Here is an 18,770-nt window from a genome sequence, read left to right as displayed (position 1 = left end):
AAGCCAGGAGACAAGGTAGTGACACTTTTAAAGTCCTGAGAAAAAGTAGTCTATGAGGGAAGAGCTCTACATTTGGAAATTGTGTTCCTTAAGAATAAAGGAAATGTGAGCTATCCCTCTGGCAGCATCAGGTAAACAGGCCAGCTTCCCGGCCTGTGTTCCAGTGCCTGCACATCGCCTGGGAACTGCACAGAGCTCCCAATCCCGGCGGGAGCCAAGCACCCCAGACTCCAGATCTTCTCTCCCACCATCGAGACCAGGAAACGAGAGGAGCCTGGGAGTCCAGGGAAGTAGCTGTCCCTCCAGCAGCATCAGGTAAACAGGCCGGCTTCCTGGCCTGTGTTCCAGTGCCTGCAGATCGCCTGGGAACTGCACAGAGCTCCCAATCCCGGCGGGAGCCAAGCACCCCAGACTCCAGATCTTCTCTCCCACCAACGAGACCAGGAAACCAGAGGGGCCAGGGAGACCAGGGGAGTAGCTGTTCCAGATCAGGTACAACAGGACCCAGCATAGGATCCAGGGGACCAGGTAGGAGGCTAAGCGCCCCAGATGCCTGTTCTTCTTCTCCACCCATGGACCAGCATTTGGACAAGGAATAGAAGAACCACTAGATTATTAGACTTGCTAGCACCCACCAAAAGGGAACTCTGGTCCCCAGACCAGTAAGGGGCTCTTTCTGCACCCACTAGAAGAAGAGATGGGAAAGAGACAATACAAAAACACAGTCAGCAACAGAAAAACAAATATGACACCGCCAGATTCTAGAGACTCCACACCAGCAAGACCCCAACATTCCAATGCGAACGAAGCAGAAGAGAATGACCTTAAAAGCACTTTCATGAAAATGATAGAGGCCCTAAAAGAGGATATTGGAAAATCCCTCAAAGAAATGGAAGAAAAAACAAACCAAAAAATGCAAGAAATGAAAGAAAAAACAAACCAAAAAATGCAAGAATTGGATGAAAAAACAAACCAAAAAAGGCAGGAAATGGAAGAAGAAATGAAGCAAAAAATGCAAGAAATGGAAGAAAAAACAAAGCAAAAAATGCAAGAATTGGAAGAAGAAACCTACCAAAAAAGGCAGGAAATGGAAGAAGAAACAAAGCAAAAAATGCAAGAAATGGTAGAAAAAATAAAGCAAAAAAATGAAAAAAATGGAAGAAGAAACAAAGCAAAAAATGCAAGAAATGGTAGAAAAAACAAAGCAAAAAATGAAAAAATGGAAGAAGAAACAAACCAAAAAAGGCAGGAAATGGAAGAAGAAACAAAGCACAAAATGCGAGACATGGAACAAAAAGCAATCCAAAAAATGCAAGAAATGGAAGAAAGAACAAACCAAAAAATTCATAAAAGGCAACAAACGGACGAACAGATAAACAGAAAATTGCAAGAAGCAATGCAAACACTGCAAGGGTTGAAAACTGAAATAGAGACATTAAAAAAACACAATCTGAAGAAAGGCAGAAAATAGAAAAGCTGGACAGTCAGGCACTACCAATACATGCATTACCAACAGAATAGAAGAGATGGAAGAGAGAATCTCAAGTGTTGAAGATACACTAGGAGAAATGGATTTATCAACCAAAGAAAACCTTAAATCCAACAAATCCTTAACAGAAAACATCCAGGAAATATGGGGCACCATGAAAAGACCAACCCTAAGAATAATAGGTATAGAAGAAGGAGAAGAAATCCACCTCAAAGGGGCAGAAGGCATATTCAACAAAACCATAGAAGAAAACTTTCCCAACCTTAAGAAAGACATGCCAATGAAGGTACAAGAAGCCTACAGAACACCAAATAGAGTGGACCACAAAAAAAAATTCCCTCGCCACATAATAATCAAGACCCCAAACATACAGAATAAAGAAAGAATATTAAGAGCAGCTAAGGAAAAAGGTCAAGTAACATATAAAGGCAGACCTATCAGAATTACACCTGATTTCTCCATGGAAACTCTGAAAGCCAGAAGGTCCTGGATAGATATTCTACCTACACTAAGAGATCATGGATGCCAGCCCAGACTACTCTACCCGGCAAAGCTCTCAATCACTATAGACGGAGAAAACAAGATATTCCATGAAAAAACTAGATTCAAGCAATATGTGTCCACTAACCCAGCCCTACAGAAAATTTTGGAAGGAAAACTCCAACCCAAGGAAGCTAACTACAACCAGAAAAACATAAGCATTAGAGAATCCCTCTAACCAACAGCCAAAAGAACAAAGGGGTGAAATTCCACCCATAATTCCACCAACAACAACCATCGCAAATCGAAGAAGGATGAGCAATCAATGGTCATTAATATCCCTCAATATTAACGGCCTTAACTCACCCATTAAAAGACACAGACTAGCAGAATGGATTCGAAGACAGAACCCTTCCTTCTGCTGCATACAAGAAACACACCCCACCCTGAAAGACAGACATTACCTGAGAGTTAAAGGTTGGGAAAATTTTTTTCAATCAAATGGACCCAAGAAACAAGCAAGGGTAGCAATCCTAATATCTAACAAACTAGACTTTAAAATAAAATCAATCATAAGAGATGAAGGAGGTCATTACATACTCATCACAGGTGAAACCCACCAAGATGAAGTGTCTATCCTGAACATCTATGCCCCCAATACAAAGGCATCCACATTCGTTAAAGAAACATTATTAGAACTTAAATCTCATCTAAAGCCCCACACAGTTATAGTGGGAGATTTCAACACACCACTCTCACCACTAGACAGGAATACCAGACAGAAACTCAACAAAGAAGCAAAGGGTCTAATAGAAGTAATGAACCAACTGGGATTAACAGATATCTATAGAACATTTCATCCACATAAAAAAGAATATACCTTCTTCTCACCACCACATGGAACCTTCTCAAAAATCGACCACATACTTGGCAACATAACAAACCTCAGCAGCTACAAAAAAATTGGAATAACTCCATGCATCTTATCAGACCACCATGCCTTAAAATTAGAATTCAACAACAACACAAATTGCAGAAAACCTACAAACTCATGGAAATTGAATAATGCTCAACTGCACCATCCCTGGGTCAAAGAGGAAATAAAAAAAGAAATTAAAGACTTCCTCGAATTCAATGAAAATGAAGACACAACATACCCAAACCTATGGGACACTTTGAAAGCAGTGCTACGGGGGAAGTTCATAGCACTAAGTGCTCACATGAAGAAACAGGAGAACAGTTATACCAGAGAATTAACATCACAGCTGAAAGCTCTAGAACACAAAGAAGCAAACTCCCCCGGGAGGAGTAGACGCCAGGAAATAATCAAATTGAGGGCTGAAATCAATAAAGTAGAAACCAGGAAAACAATACAAAGAATCAATGCAATGAAGAGTTGGTTCTTTGAGAAAATCAACAAGATAGACAAACCTTTGTCCAAACTTACCAAACAGCAGAGAGTGAACACGCAAATGAACAAAATCAGAAATGAAAAGGGGGACATAACAACAGACTCTGAGGAAATCCAGAGAATCATTAGGTCATACTTTGAAAACCTGTACTCCACAAAATTCGAAAATTTAAAGGAAATGGATGACTTCTAGGACAGCTATCATTTGCCAAAACTAAATCAAGAACAGATAAGCAATTTAAATAGACCTATAATCCCTATGGAAATAGAAGCTGTCATCAAAAGTCTCCCAACCAAAAAAAGTCCAGGTCCAGATGGCCTCAGTGCAGAATTCTACCAGAAATTCAAAGAACAGCTTATACCAATTCTTCTCAGAGTGTTCCACACAATAGAAGCGGAAGGGTCTTTGCCAAACTCTTTCTATGAGGCTTCAATAGCCTTGATCCCCAAGCCACACAAAGATACAACTAAGAAAGAGAACTTCAGACCAATATCCCTCATGAACATTGATGCAAAAATACTCAATAAAAAACTGGCAAATCGGATCCAAGAACACATCAAAACAATCATTCACCACGATCAAGTAGGTTTCATCCCAGGGATGCAGGGATGGTTCAACATACGAAAATCCATCAACGTAATCCACCATATAAACAAGCTGAAAAACAAAAATCACATGATCATCTCACTAGATGCTGAAAAAGCCTTTGACAAAATCCAACACCCCTTCATGATAAAGGTCTTGGAGAGATCTGTGATAACAGGGACATACTTAAACATAATAAAAGCTATATACAGTAAACCAACAGCCAACATCAAACTAAATGGACAGAAACTCAACGCAATTCCTCTAAAATCAGGAACAAAACAAGGCTGTCCACTCTCTCCATACCTTTTCAACATGGTACTTGAAGTTCTAGCTATTGCCATACGACAACAAAGGGGGATCAAGGGGATACAAATTGGGAAGGAAGAGGTCAAACTTTCACTATTTGCAGACGATATGATAGTTTACATCAATGACCCAAAGAACTCTACCAGGGAACTCTTACAGCTGATTACCACCTTCAGCAAAGTGGCATGCTACAAGATCAACTCAAGAAAATCAGTAGCCCTACTATATACAGATGATAAAAGGGCTGAAAGAGAAATCAGAGAAACATCACCCTTTACAATTGCCACAAACAACATAAAATACCTTGGGGTAACGCTAACCAAACAAGTGAAAGACCTGTATCATAAGAACTTTGAATCTTTAAAGAAAAAAATTAAAGAAGCCCTCAGAAAATGGAAAGAGCTCCCATGCTCTTGGATAGGTAGGATCAATGTAGTAAAGATGGCAATCCTGCCAAAAGCAATCTACAGATTCAATGCAATCCCCATTAAAATCCCAGCACAATTCTTCACAGACCTTGAAAGAACAATTTTGTATGGAAAAACAAAAGACCCAGGATAGCCAAAACAACCCTGTTCAACAAGGCAATGTCCGGAGGCATCACCATCCCTGACCTCAAGCTCTATTACCGAGCTATAGTCCTGAAAACAGCTTGGTATTGGCACAAAAATAGACAGGTAGACCAATGGAATCGAATTGAAAACCCGGGTATTAACCCACACACGTACGAACATCTGATCTTTGACAAAGAAGCTAAAAATATACAATGGAATAAAGAAAGCATCTTCAACAAATGCTGCTGGCATAATTGGAGACTGGCATGTAGAAAAATGCGGATCGATCCATGTTTATCGCTATGCACAAAACTTAAGTCCAAATGGATCAAAGACCTCAACATAAATCCAGCCACACTGAACCTCTTAGAAGAGAAAGTGGGTGGTACCCTTGAACGAATTGGTACAGGAGACAGCTTCCTGAACATAACACCAGTAGCACAGACAGTGAGATCAACAATTAATAAATGGGGCCTTCTGAAACTGAGAAGCTTCTGTAAGGCAAAGGACACAGTCAGCAAGACAAAAAGGCAGCCCACAGAATGGGAAAAATATTCACTAACTCCACATCTGACAGAGGGTTGATCTCCAAAATTTACAAAGAACTCAAGAAGCAAGTCTCCAAAACATCAAAGGACCCAATTAAAAAGTGGGCTGCAGAACTAAATAGAGAGCTTTCAATAGAGGAGTCTAAAATGGCTGAGAGGCACTTGAGAAAGTGCTCAACATCCTTAGCCATCCGGGAAATGCAAATCAAAACAACTCTGAGATACCATCTCACTCCTGTCAGAATGGCTAAAATCAAAAACACCAATGACAATTTATGCTGGAGAGGATGTGGTGAAAGGGGGACACTCCTCCATTGCTGGTGGGAGTGCCAACTGGTTCAGCCACTTTGGAAATCAGTATGGAGTTTTCTCAGAAAAATGGGAATAAACCTACCACAAGACCCAGCAACTCCACTCTTAGGCATATACCCAAAAGATGCCCATTCATACAACAAAGATGTCTGTTCCACTATGTTCATAGCAGCTTTATTTGTAATAGCCAGAACTCGGAAGCAACCTAGATGTCCCTCACCCGAAGAGTGGATAGAGAAAATGTGGTACATCTACACAATGGAGTACTATTTAGCAGAAAAAAATAATGGAATCATGAGATTCGCAGGCAAATGGATGACAGTAGAAGAAACCATCCTGAGTGAGGTAACCCAGTCACAAAAAGAGAAACATGGCATGTACTCCCTCATATATGGATTTTAGACATAGATCTGGGGAGTGCCATGCTACAATCCTATGGCCAGAGAGTCTGGGAAACAGAATCTTCATTTAGTGGCTGGTTAAGTACTGAGCTGAACTGAAGAAAGCCAGTAACAGAGAGGGAGGACTGATGATCAAAGGGATTAAGACTGGGCTGGTTTAACCCCCAGAAACAGCTGACCAGACAAAGGTTAACTCTTGAATCCCAGGCATCAGCCTGGGAATCCAGCATGGGACTGATCAATACCCCCTGAATTTGGGTGTCAGTGAGGAGGCCTAGGGAACCTATTGAGCCTTGGGCAGCAGATCAGTACACATCCCAAGTATACACATGGACTTTGGACCCCCATAGAACAATGTGAGGTACACTCTCACCCTGAACTCTTGGGGAAGGGTCTAGGCCCTGCCCTATATGAAATGACAGACTATGGACACCCCCATGGAGGGCCTCACCCTCCCTGGGGGAATGAGGGGATGGGGGGGTTTAGGGGGAGGGCACGGGAGGAGGGGAGGGAATGGGAGAGGGACCTGGAACTGACTTGTGAAGCAACCTCGTTTCTTATCTAAATTTAAACTGGAAAAAAAAAAAAACGAAAGTTATTTGAATGCATGTTAAACATTAATGTAATTTTTGAAAGGTTACATATGATTTTTTTTACCAAAATAAATCTGGAGAAAAAAAAGAAAGAAAAGAAAAAAAAAGAATAAAGGAAATGTAAGAAGGGACTTACTTAGCAGCAGATGTGAACCACTGCTAACTTCCAGGTAAATTGTGAAAACAGGTAGGCATTCGGTTGAAACTACTGAATAAACAGCTATAGGAAGTGTGAATATTCGGGTACAGATGAAGGATATTTTGTAGGTTGGAGAGATGGGTCAGGGGTTAGAAGCACTTGCTGTGCAGTCTGGATAAACTGCTGTCTGAGCTGATCTTTGAGCACACATAAAAAGAGACCTGATGTGGGGGTACATCAGTAGTCTTAGCTGCTACCAAAAGTGGGATCTGGAGAAAGCAGAATCAACAGGATCTTATTGTTCAGGCCAGCTAGCCTGGAGTGCAGAGCAAATCAGTAGAAATGGGAGAGACCCTGCTGTGAAGAGGGTAGAAGGTGAGAACTGATTCCTGAATGTTGTCCTACAACATGTCATGTGCACATCTACTGACATCTACTCAACATGTCATGTGCACATCTACTGACATCTACTCAACATGTCATGTCACATCTACTGACATCTACTCAACATGTCATGTCACATCTACTCACATCTACTCAACATGTCATGTCATATCTACTGACATCTACTCAACATGTCATGTCACATCTACTCACATCTACTCAACATGCCATGTCCACATCTACTCAACATGTCATGTCACATCTACTGACATCTACTCAACAAGTCATGTCCACATCTACTCACATCTACTCAACATGCCATGACCACATCTACTCAACATGTCATGTGCACATCTACTGACATCTACTCAACATGTCATGTCCACATCCACTCACATCTGCTCAACATGCCATGTCCATATCTACTCATATCTACTCAACATGCCATGTCCACATCTACTCAACATGTCATGTGCACATCTACTGACATCTACTCAACATGTCATGTGCACATCTACTCACATCTACTCAACATGCCATGACCACATCTACTCAACATGTCATGTGCACATCTACTCACATCTACTCAACATGTCATGTCCACATCTACTCACATCTACTCAACATGCCATGTCCACATCTACTCAACATGTCATGTGCACATCTACTGACATCTACTCAACATGTCATGTCACATCTACTCACATCTACTCACATCTACTCAACATGTCATCTCCACATCTACTGACATCTACTCAACATGTCATGTCACATCTACTCAACATGTCATGTCACATCTGCTCACATCTACTCAACATGCCACGTCCACATCTACTCAACATGTCATGTCACATCTACTGACATCTACTCAACATGTCATGTCACATCTACTCACATCTACTCAACATGTCATCTCCACATCTACTGACATCTACTCAACATGTCATGTCCACATCTACTCAACATGTCATGTCCACATCTACTCAACATGTCAGGTCCACATCTACTCACCTTTTCACAGACACACCTTCTCCTCAAACATATACTGAAGTTTTTAAGATCCTCATTTTAAATTTCTTTACAAATAAATATTTTGAATAAAATAATAAAATCCTATGAGAAAAATAAGATGTATAATAGTAAAAACAGGACAAGTTTGAGGCCGTATCCCTGTTACTATATAATAACTATAATAACTTTGTGTTTAAACTGATAGATGAAACTTTAAAAGTATATATTTCTCTTGGAGGAAGATTTCGCTCAGAATTATAATTGTTATGTTAAGGGCAAAAAGCTCTGAGTGGAGAAACTATTTTTTTTGTTTTATTATATACTTTTTAATGTTCTCCCAATATAAATGTATCCATTTTAAATGTAATTATTTGCATTTTATATGATGGCCATTATATCAACTTGAAGATTATTTTATTTTCTTTATTGTTTTTGTACTTAAGTAATCGTTATTTTAAAATACACACTAGAATAATTGTCCTAAGCTTATATTTTTAAAGTTAGTATAATAAGGGCACAATCATAATTCTACTCGGAATGTTAAATTTTTATGTCATTTAGGAATAAACTTGCCTGATAGTGTTAAGAGAAGCTTTCCTTGCTAGCTGCTTTGGTTTATCCCCCGCCAGCTGCCTGGGCTCTGCTGCATTGTAGTCCCCAAATAACCACACAAGACGCTGTATTAATTATGAAGCTGTTGACCTTGCTTGTTTCTTACTGGCTAGCACAGACTTAAGTGATTACCCCATAATTGTTAATCTAAGTATTTCTCTTACCGGAGAATAGTTCCTACCCCATGGCGGTTACATGTTGACTCTCTCGTGTTTCTCCTTCCCAGAATCCTCCTGGACTCCTAGTCCCTCCTATCTAGGTTTCCTATTGGCTCAACAGTACTTTATTGACAAATGCACAGGACTTCCCCCAACATGATAGAACTATTTTTTACTTTTAATTTTCTTCAAACAGTTCTTATTTTGAATGCACAAAAGAAAGCAAAACCAAAGAAGAATATATGTGTATAAGATTATAAAGTAAAATATTACTCAATGATAATACACAAAAAAATTGGTGACTTCAGCCTGTAAACTCAGACCTTGAAATGCTGAGGCAAGGGGATAACTTTGAAGCCACCCTGACTACCTGGTGAGTGCTAAGCTATCCTGGGCTAACGTGGTTTACATATGTAACATCACCATAAATTCATGCATTTGAACTTTTGGTCTGCAGTGGAGGCCTGTGGAACCTTTAAGAGGGTCTTGCTGAAGAACATACACCACTGAGTTTTGAGGCTTTCCAGCTTGCTACCACCTCAGACAAATTGTAACCTCTGCTTCCTGACTGTGGGGCTGGCCTCAAGTTGGTTCTTCTGCCATGTTTGGCTGTGCCATGTCTGGAACTGTTAGCTAAACTAAAGCCTCTCTTCCATAATTTGTTTTTTATCAGCATGGTCCATCACAGAACTGGAAACATAACTAATGTAGCTGCAGAGTAAGACCCTGTCTGAGAAAGTAACAAAAACGGAAAAGAGAAGAAAACAATATCACAATAAAATACAATTTACTGAGTTAAAAAGAAATCCATTAGATTACATTTAACATGATGAAGCCACAACTTACCAGGGAAGCACATTTTCTGAAGTCAGTAGCATGAAGCATTCCACAAAATGTGTGGTAAACAATGATCCGTTCTACTCCAGAATCTAACAGGTAAAGGAAAAGCCGACGAAGAAAACTCTAGAATCTAAATGTCACTGGAACAAAAAGGGCATTTTGTAACTGGGTTGTGGTGGCGCATGCCTTTAATCCCAGCACTTGGGAGGCAGAGGCAGGCAGATTTCTGTGAGTTCGAGGCCAGCCTGGTCTACAAGTTCCAGGACAGGCTCCAAAGCCACAGAGAAACCCTGTCTCGAAAAACAAAAAAGGGGGCATTTTTGGTCACATGTCCTGCTTTTATCCCACAGTTAATTTTGATAAATGCCTCTGATCCATTCCGACAGAGCTATAAAACAAACAGATGATGACTGTTCTCATACAATTCATTACAATAACAATATTTTTCATGGCACATGATGATGTTTCCAGATCACGTGTGTGTATGGTGTACTTCATTCATTGTTCTTTTGAAGGATAATAACTTATGTGTATAGATGCTTGACCTGTATGTATTTAAATGCACCACATGTGGGCCGGGCGCTCATGCAGCCCTGAAGAGGGCATTGGATGCCCTGTAACTAGAGTTACAGTCTGTGAGTGGTCATGTGGTTGTTGGGAATGAAATTTGGACTATCAAGAATAGTAGCCAGTCTGGGGTCTGTCGGACCCAGACCGACAGCAGGGAGGCCAGCATGGGATATCCCTGGAATACAAACAGACATCGTGTGCCCATAGCACAAGAGGGATGCTCTCTCAGCCTGGACTCTTAGGGGAGTGCCTGGACCCTACCCCTATGTGGAAGGAATTGGCAATAGGGTGGGAGGCTGGGGGTGATGGAGGAGTGAGGGAGGAGAGAAGGGAGAGGGAACTGGGATTGACATGTAAAACAAGCTATTTAAAATTAAAATTAAAAAATTAAAAAAAAAGAATAGTAGCCAGTTCTCTTAACTTCTGAGCCATCTGTATATTTTTAATAGACTAAAATGTCATTTCTTTAAATAGGCAGATAGTGACAAAACAACCTTCATTGTCTGCTTTTTCACAGAAATCCATGGGGCCTCTTTGACCCTCTTTGGTTTACTTACTGATCATACAAGTACATGGAGAGTTATACATGTTAAAAATACAGTTTTGATGTAGGTCTACCTTTTGATTTCCTTCTACTCTCAAAACCTAGGGAAAGAAAGCTAAAACAAACAAATAAATAAACAAAAAACATCAGAATATTAATAAAGTTGAGAAAAATATCAGAATTAGTGAAGAGTCAACTTTGCCTCAATGAAGACCTTGTTCTAGAAGGAATTCCATGTTGTGGCCTCACCTCCCTTCTCTAGAAACATGGGAGGTATGTAAGTTGGAGGTGGTGTGCAGTATGAGTAGCAACTTCTGAATATTTCTACAAATATACCTTTCAAACAGTGTGAGATTTTGATCATCAGATTTCAGTTCTCCTTATGAAATATTCCACACAAGGAAGCCTCACCATAGGCAAGAGGTAGCATCACTATATTTAAAACAGGAGAGCCATGTGGCTACTTATCTCTGAAATGTTTATTCTGATGATGGTATGAATATTTGTTCAGAGGGAAGTCATTTTAAACTATGAGAAGCACAATAAGAAATCAATGTTCTGGTGGAAAATAATTCCTGTAGCAACTAGTCAGCACCAGTGAAGGAAGGCAGAACTGAAGCAAAAATACTTAGGAGGTTAATGGAATAGGAAATTTGGAAAAGGTGATAGAGTCAAGAAGGTAGATAATCAATAGGGAGGAAGACCAAATATCCTGAAAGGGAATCAGATCCTGAATGAACAAGGAACCTTTCACTGAGACATCAAAAATACAGAGAGAAGAAGGCTTAGGAGGCATTTAGCTTTAATCATCTGTTTTTCATAATGCTTTTATGGTATATGTTTTTTCTTCTTGTATTTTAATTTATTGTTTTATTCTCAATGGAGTCTCTCTTTGTGTGTGTGTGTGTGTGTGTGTGAACATATATAGGATATAGGGCACACATAGAAATCAGAGGATAACTTTGATCAAATGGTCTCATCTTTTACCTGATTGAGGTAGGATCTCTGCTTTCCATCTCACCATGGAAGTGCTGGGATTAGAGATGTGTGTAACAACACCGAAGATTTTACTTGGGTTCCTAGGATTGAACTCAAGTCATCATGCTTGCAAAGAAACATTTTTACATGCTGACTCTCAGACCAAACTGAGTTTCTTATAGAAACCATATAGTGTGTCTTCAGAAAGTAAAGGATTAAATCAGAAAATTTTTCTTTTAATTCATATGTGTCTTAGTTTGGTTTCTATTGCTGTGATAAATTATAAATGGACAAAACCACATTGGGGAAGAAAGGGTTTGTTTGGCCTACATGTTCGAATCATTGTACACCATTTAGATATGTCAAGGCAGGAACTCAAGCAGGAATCTGGAGGTGGGATCTGAAGCAAGGAGCATGGACACCTGCTGTTTACTGGTTTGTTCTCTAGGCTCATGTCCAGCTATCCTTATACTTCTAAGGGCCACATGTCTAAGAGTACCATCACTCCCAGAAGACTAGGCCCTCCCACTTCAATCATTAATCAAGAAAATGACCCACAGACTTGCCACAGGCCAATCTGATGGAAGCATTTTCTAAGGTGAGTTTCCATATTACAAATGACTCTACTCTTGGTGTTAAGTTGTCAAAACAAACAAAAATAAAAATAAAACGGAGAAGAAAAAAAAACCCTAGCCAGGAGAATGTGTTTAGACCATTTATGTTTCTTGTTATTACTGAGATGGGTAGAAGAAGCTCATCTAAATTAATGCTCTGTCAAAGCATGAAAATCATGTAATTTACGGAGTCAAATATTTCATAATGAAAGATGTTTTGACTTTATCATGGAGTTATAGGTATATGTGCTGCAATGACATTATCAGTTTTGTGGTTGAGATGGAAAATGCTGGTGACCATATAGAGATCATCTAAACTGGAAGCAGACAAAGAGATTTGTTTGATTAAGAGTCAACTATGATTAAATCAGAAATTCTGGATGCAGGACCCAAAACAGCAGCGAGAAATCTGAAGATCAGATCAGCTCTTGATGGCAGGAAGGCTAAGTCAAGAGTAATCTGGCTTTGGTTGATTCAGTGAACAGGAGGGTGGGAGGCAGAGAATACAAAGAACTCAGTTGGAAGCTTAGGAGAAAAGCATTTCTCCCATATGGTGCCCAGGTTTCAGCAGGGCAAACAGATAAATGGATTTTACATGACAATTAAAACAATTGTTTGGAATTCTATGGGGGCAGTGGGACAAGAAGTCATGACTGAGAAAACAAAAAGGAAATTGAACATTTAAAGTGGAGAGAAGTGCAAGTGGGAGAGGAGGTGACTTCAGCAGAAAATTTAGAAGTTGATAGAAATGAGTAAGAGTAAGGTTTACAAATTCAGTTACACTCAGCAGTCTGTGGTGGAGGTGTTTCCTGTGACTGTCATTCTGCTCTTCAGGTAACTAAAGGTCTCGTCACCTCAGTAGGAAGTGTATGTTGTGTGAGGTCATAGATTTTGCCTTGTGGAAGCAAACTACATCTTTGGGTAACCTACTAGGAATGACTTCTGATTCCAGAAGTCCTCCCACCCACACCATGGAATCTCTGACCCCATCCATAGGCTGAGGCTTCTACCACTCACACACTCATCCAGAAAGTTTCACAGGAACACCTGCCAAGTCAAACACCCCTCAGGAGTTTGCTTAGCCTCTTGCAGGTGACTCTTGCTAATATGTGAGATGAAGAGCCTAGATGTGATGATCTCAAAGTTTCTTTGTGGCTCATTTGCTAATTATAAGTTTGTCATAATCATTTTTGTAAATCTGTTTTGTATACATTTGGAGAACATAAATAACACAAACTGCTTAGGCAATGACTCATCTAGTTCTTGGTCATGAAACCATTATATGCATATTTATTACTAGGTTAAGCAACATCTCCTACAGGAACTGTGAATGTTCAACAGATACATACGTGGGCCAACTGTGAGTTAGAAGTGTGGGAAAGTGTGCTACATCTTTTTGTTTTGCATTATAATTACCAAGCTAATGACTTTGGCATTAACAGATAATGGTATGTGCTTTTCAACTGATAGTGAAACTCTGGAATGGAAACCGGGAGAAAGAAATTTATTACCTACTGTAGAATGAATCAAGTATTGGAAACATTGAGAAAGTAATTGTATAATGAATAAGTTGAAAAACAAAAATAACCATACTTTCAGAAAGAAACAGGGGGGTTTCATGAACTATTTCTTATGTTGTAGCTTGGTTTCTGTGTCTGTGATAGACATTGTGAACAAATATAGCTTGGAGAGGCAAGGTTTTATTTCATCTTAAAGTCACTAGCTTACAACCCATCACTCAGGGCTGTAAGTGAAGCAGGAACCTGGAGGTAGGAACTGAAGCAGAGACCCTGGAGGAGCACTGCTTATTGGTTCTCTTCCCCTGACTTTCTCAACTTCTTTTCTCATAAATCCCAGGCCCAGCTGTCCAGGGTAGCACTGCCCACAATTATTAGCTGTGTCTACCTATATCAATTACCAATCCCAACTATGTTGTGTAGACAATAACCATAGACATTCTTCTAGTGGTTACTCCTCAACTGAGGATCACTTTTTCTAGGCCTGAGAAGTTGACTAACAAGATTAGCTGTTGCCGTGACTTACATGACTTTGGAGTTGACCTGACTGGGGTGACAAAAATATGGAGAGAGGACAGACACACACACAGCCACACGTGCAGAAAAGCTGGGATCAAGTAGGCCATGTCCACTGATGGAGATCCACCAGCAACATGTTGGAAACTCAGTTTGTTTATTTTGTATATCTGAATCCAGGAGTTGGGGCTATTGTATACAGCTGAACAGGCAGGTTCGACTAATCTTATAGGGGATCTCTTTAGGGGAACAGTCTGAGACTGTAAATATACAAGAGAAAGAAGCTACATCTACACTGGAACAAGAGGAAAGCTTACTGTTTTCCAGAGCCTTATCCTGGCAAGGCTTTGTCATTCCCAGGGGTCTGAAGCACTGGTGTCTTTGATATGACCATGCTCATGTCAGAAACACATATTAACTCAGGACTTCATTGAATTATACACTTACCCAGGAATTCATCCACTCCCACAAGCTGTAACACCATGTATCTATACGACTTGAGAATCACATACCAGACTCATGATATTAAAATGATATCAGACCTCGAAGTGCCCCCTACTATCCCAGTTATCTAGACATCTTGCTGGGTATTTTTTGTACTTTCCCCACAACACAGCAATCAAAGGACTGCTCTCACAAAATAAATGATGTCCATGTTTCTGGCTTATTCAAATGGCTTCATATTTTGACTATAACACTATCTTATGCTTAACACTCTCATGTTAATTTTATTAAAACACAGTATTCCAGATCAAAATTTTTATTTCTATTATTTTCATTCATCTCTTTACTTTTTATTTTCTTTTTTTTACAAATCAGAAGTTCTGATGAGATTAAATAGATGTTCTTAAGTGTTAGTTATCTGGAGTTCCCAGTATCTCCATGTCAATACTACTCTACTCTATCACAGAAAGAAAGGTACCTGTACTAAACTTACTGCATCGTCCTCACTCCTGATACAGATGGCCATGGTCTGTGGTTTGCCTTTGAAAGTTCCATTTTTTACTAATTCATTAATAGCTCCATTCCTTTTGAAAATGTGTCCTGGTATAAATGTGATCTCTCTACCCAGAAAGATTGAATTTATACTTTTGGCTAAAAGGAGAGGATGATATTAACTATGAAGCATTATATGCATGAATGATACTACTTTTTATTTATCTTTTATATTGTATAAAAGTTTTTATAACAATGTTATAAACTCCCATTACTTGTAAAGTCCTTAACTGGAAGTCATAGATGGAGTGAGATCAAAGTAATACAAAGTTTTCTTAAAAATGGTGAACTCTGTTGAAACAGATAGACAGTTATATAAGAATTAAAAACCAATGACTAATAATTTATAAAAAATATGTAGTAACTAAACTTATACAAACAAATAAAAGGGAGGTTTCTAGAAACAGGAGCTTCTCAGGAGCTGAAGGATATAAATGCTTTAATTACATTTATAGGGGAGAAATGGTGCTGTGTGAATGTCTCAGAGAGAGAAATGTTCAGGAAGGTCTAGACAAAGACAACCACAGTTTCCCACAATGGAAAATAACTCAGTGACAGTTTCAAAATAGGTTGGTCAAGGAGAGATAAATGATACAGATGGGGGAATTACAAGTTGTTTGGGAGAACTTGACATCTTTTATAAGAGCAACAAGGAAGGTTTTTAGCAAGAGTAAGTGACAGGGCTATATTTATGCCTAGCCAGATTATTGCAGGTCAAGTGAACATGGATGGAAAGTTTAGGAGGCCTTCGTAGTAATGTAGTCCTCCAAAAGTTGCAGTATGGCTTGCAATAGATGCAATGAGTTGGAGGCTAACAGATAGATCCAGGAAATATTTAGGCAGCATGTAGTAATCAATATTGGAGCTAAGTACTGAAAAGAAATAAAGGACAGTGTTTAGATCTCTGGCCTGGAAAGTAAAATGCATGGAACTTCCTTTCATTGAATCAGGGAAGACCAAGAGTAGACTTGGAAGTATGGTAGTTGGTTTTTGTTTGTTGCTTGATTTTCTTTTTCTCCATGGGTCATCTGAGAACAGGGACCTTAAATAGGAAAAATGCATCCATGAGATTGGCCTGTAGGCGGGTGGGGGTTGGGGAGAACCTGAGTGGTATAAATGAGCAGGTTAAATAAGCCAATACTACTTTTCTGTAGCCTTTGCTTCAGTTCCTGCCTCAAATTCTCTTCCTGGTAGACTACAATGTGTCAAATGAACTTCTTCCTGAGTTTACTTTTGGTCATGGTGTTTATCACAGTAATAAAAAACAAGATAGAACAGAACTTGATAACAGAAAGGGGGTATTGCTTTGATAAACCTAAATACGCTGTTTTTGGAAAAGATTGTAGGAGGGTTTTAGAATTTTAGGTTAGAAAAGCCTCTGATAGCTCAGAGCCTAAGGAGCTATTCTGTGTGGACTTGGAAGAAGGGAATACTGTGAAAGAGTCAGAGACCTGGCTTGTAAAGTTTCAGAGAGAAGCAAAGATTCTGTCCCGGTTCCTTGTGTAATACTTTAAGTGAATAATCTTTTGTTTCTAATCATCTGAAGCTAAAGGATCAGCTATGATTATCAAGAGACCAATATCAACAATGTGAAACTTTGATTTACTGGTATAACCAGTGCTTGTTATGGGATTGAAGAATCAGCTATCATTACTGAGAGAGTAGCATCATGGAGGTAAAATCTTCTGGGAAGTATTTTCTCAGGGTCAGCATATTGAAACTGTGGATCATCCTGGTGGGCAATCCTGCAGATTAAGTCAGCATTTGAACTTGGGAATGTGTAAGAGTCTCCAAAGTGGTACTGGTTGGGGGAGGGGCAAGAAAAATTCAGGATTGAAAGGGTCTGGAGAACTGCTGGACCTGCTAGTGTGAGAGGCCAGGAGAATCGCTGGTGAAATTGTAACTTCAGTTACAGTGGAAGTCCTAGAATATTGGAGATTCCAGGCCTATAGAATGACCAAGGACAGAGGTAGGTGTGGCCTGATGCTGTCACCAGTTTACCAAAGTGTGTCGTGAAGATGATGATGCCGGAGAAGCATGACTGCCCAAACCCCTTAGAGATATATCAGATACTCAGTATTGTGCCCAGTTTTTCCATCATACAAATAGAAAATATGTAATTTATTTTGAATTTTTACAGGAACTCATAGTTACACTTAAATTGCCAGAATTTTAAAAAGAATTAGAATTTTAAAAGTGGGACTACAGTTTATGCTGTAATATTGACATAAGATCTCAGTAATAAGTAAGAAAGGAAAGGTTATTGTTTAATATTGATATATTTATTTGTCAAGTTGACGATGATCAATTATTCTGTTTAGTTTTTTTGTTTGTTTGTATGTTTTTGTTGTTTGTTTGTTTTTTGGTCACCTTGACACAGCTAGGATCATTTGAGAAGAAATCTCAGTTGAGAAAATTCTTCCAAAAGACTGGCCCATAGGCAAGACTGTGGAGCATTTTCTTGAATAATGTTTGATTTGGGTGCATCCAGCCAACTGTGGATGGTAACATCCCTTGGCAGCGGCTCTTGGGTTGTACACAAAAGCCGGCTGAGTAAATCATAGAAAGCAAGAGGAGCAGGAGCACTCCTCCAAGGTTTCTGCTTCTCCTCCTCCTACCAGGTTCCTGCTTTAGTCACTGTCCCAACTTCCCTCAACAATGGACTCTTACCTACATGCATAACATGGAATAAGCCATTTCATTCCCAAGTTGCTTTCAGTCAAGGTTTTATCCCAACAACAGGAACCTAACTGGTACAGGGAAGAAGATGGCGAGTTTGTTCTGAATGAACTGAGCACTGAGATTTAGGTTGAGTGATGAGAGGGGAACAGAATATGTGACAGATCCCACCTTGGGAGCTTAGATTTGGGAATTGTGTACATATAAAAACAACCCTAATCCATATGGATAGAAACAGTCACAATGCAAGTAATAGGACTGCTGAGGAAGAAGGCATCAGGACCAGCAGAATATTATCTAGTTGAACAAATGCAGCATATTTCCAAAGAAAACTGTTTTGCCCAGGTTTAAATGTATCTGTAAAAAAATAACCAAAAAAAAACAAAATAAACAAGCAAACAAACAAAAGGAAGTCAAAGGCTGATGATATTGGTGAGATACACAAAATAAGGTCAAAGGAGGATGCAAAGTTGGCAACAATATGATTAGTAACAGCAGTTCAAATTATTATTATTATTTTTTGCTTAGC

The sequence above is a fragment of the Mesocricetus auratus genome, unplaced genomic scaffold (genome assembly GCF_017639785.1).
Source record: "Mesocricetus auratus isolate SY011 unplaced genomic scaffold, BCM_Maur_2.0 Super-Scaffold_100008, whole genome shotgun sequence".
Lineage (NCBI taxonomy): Eukaryota > Metazoa > Chordata > Mammalia > Rodentia > Cricetidae > Mesocricetus > Mesocricetus auratus.
Note: the sequence above shows the minus strand (reverse complement) of the source record.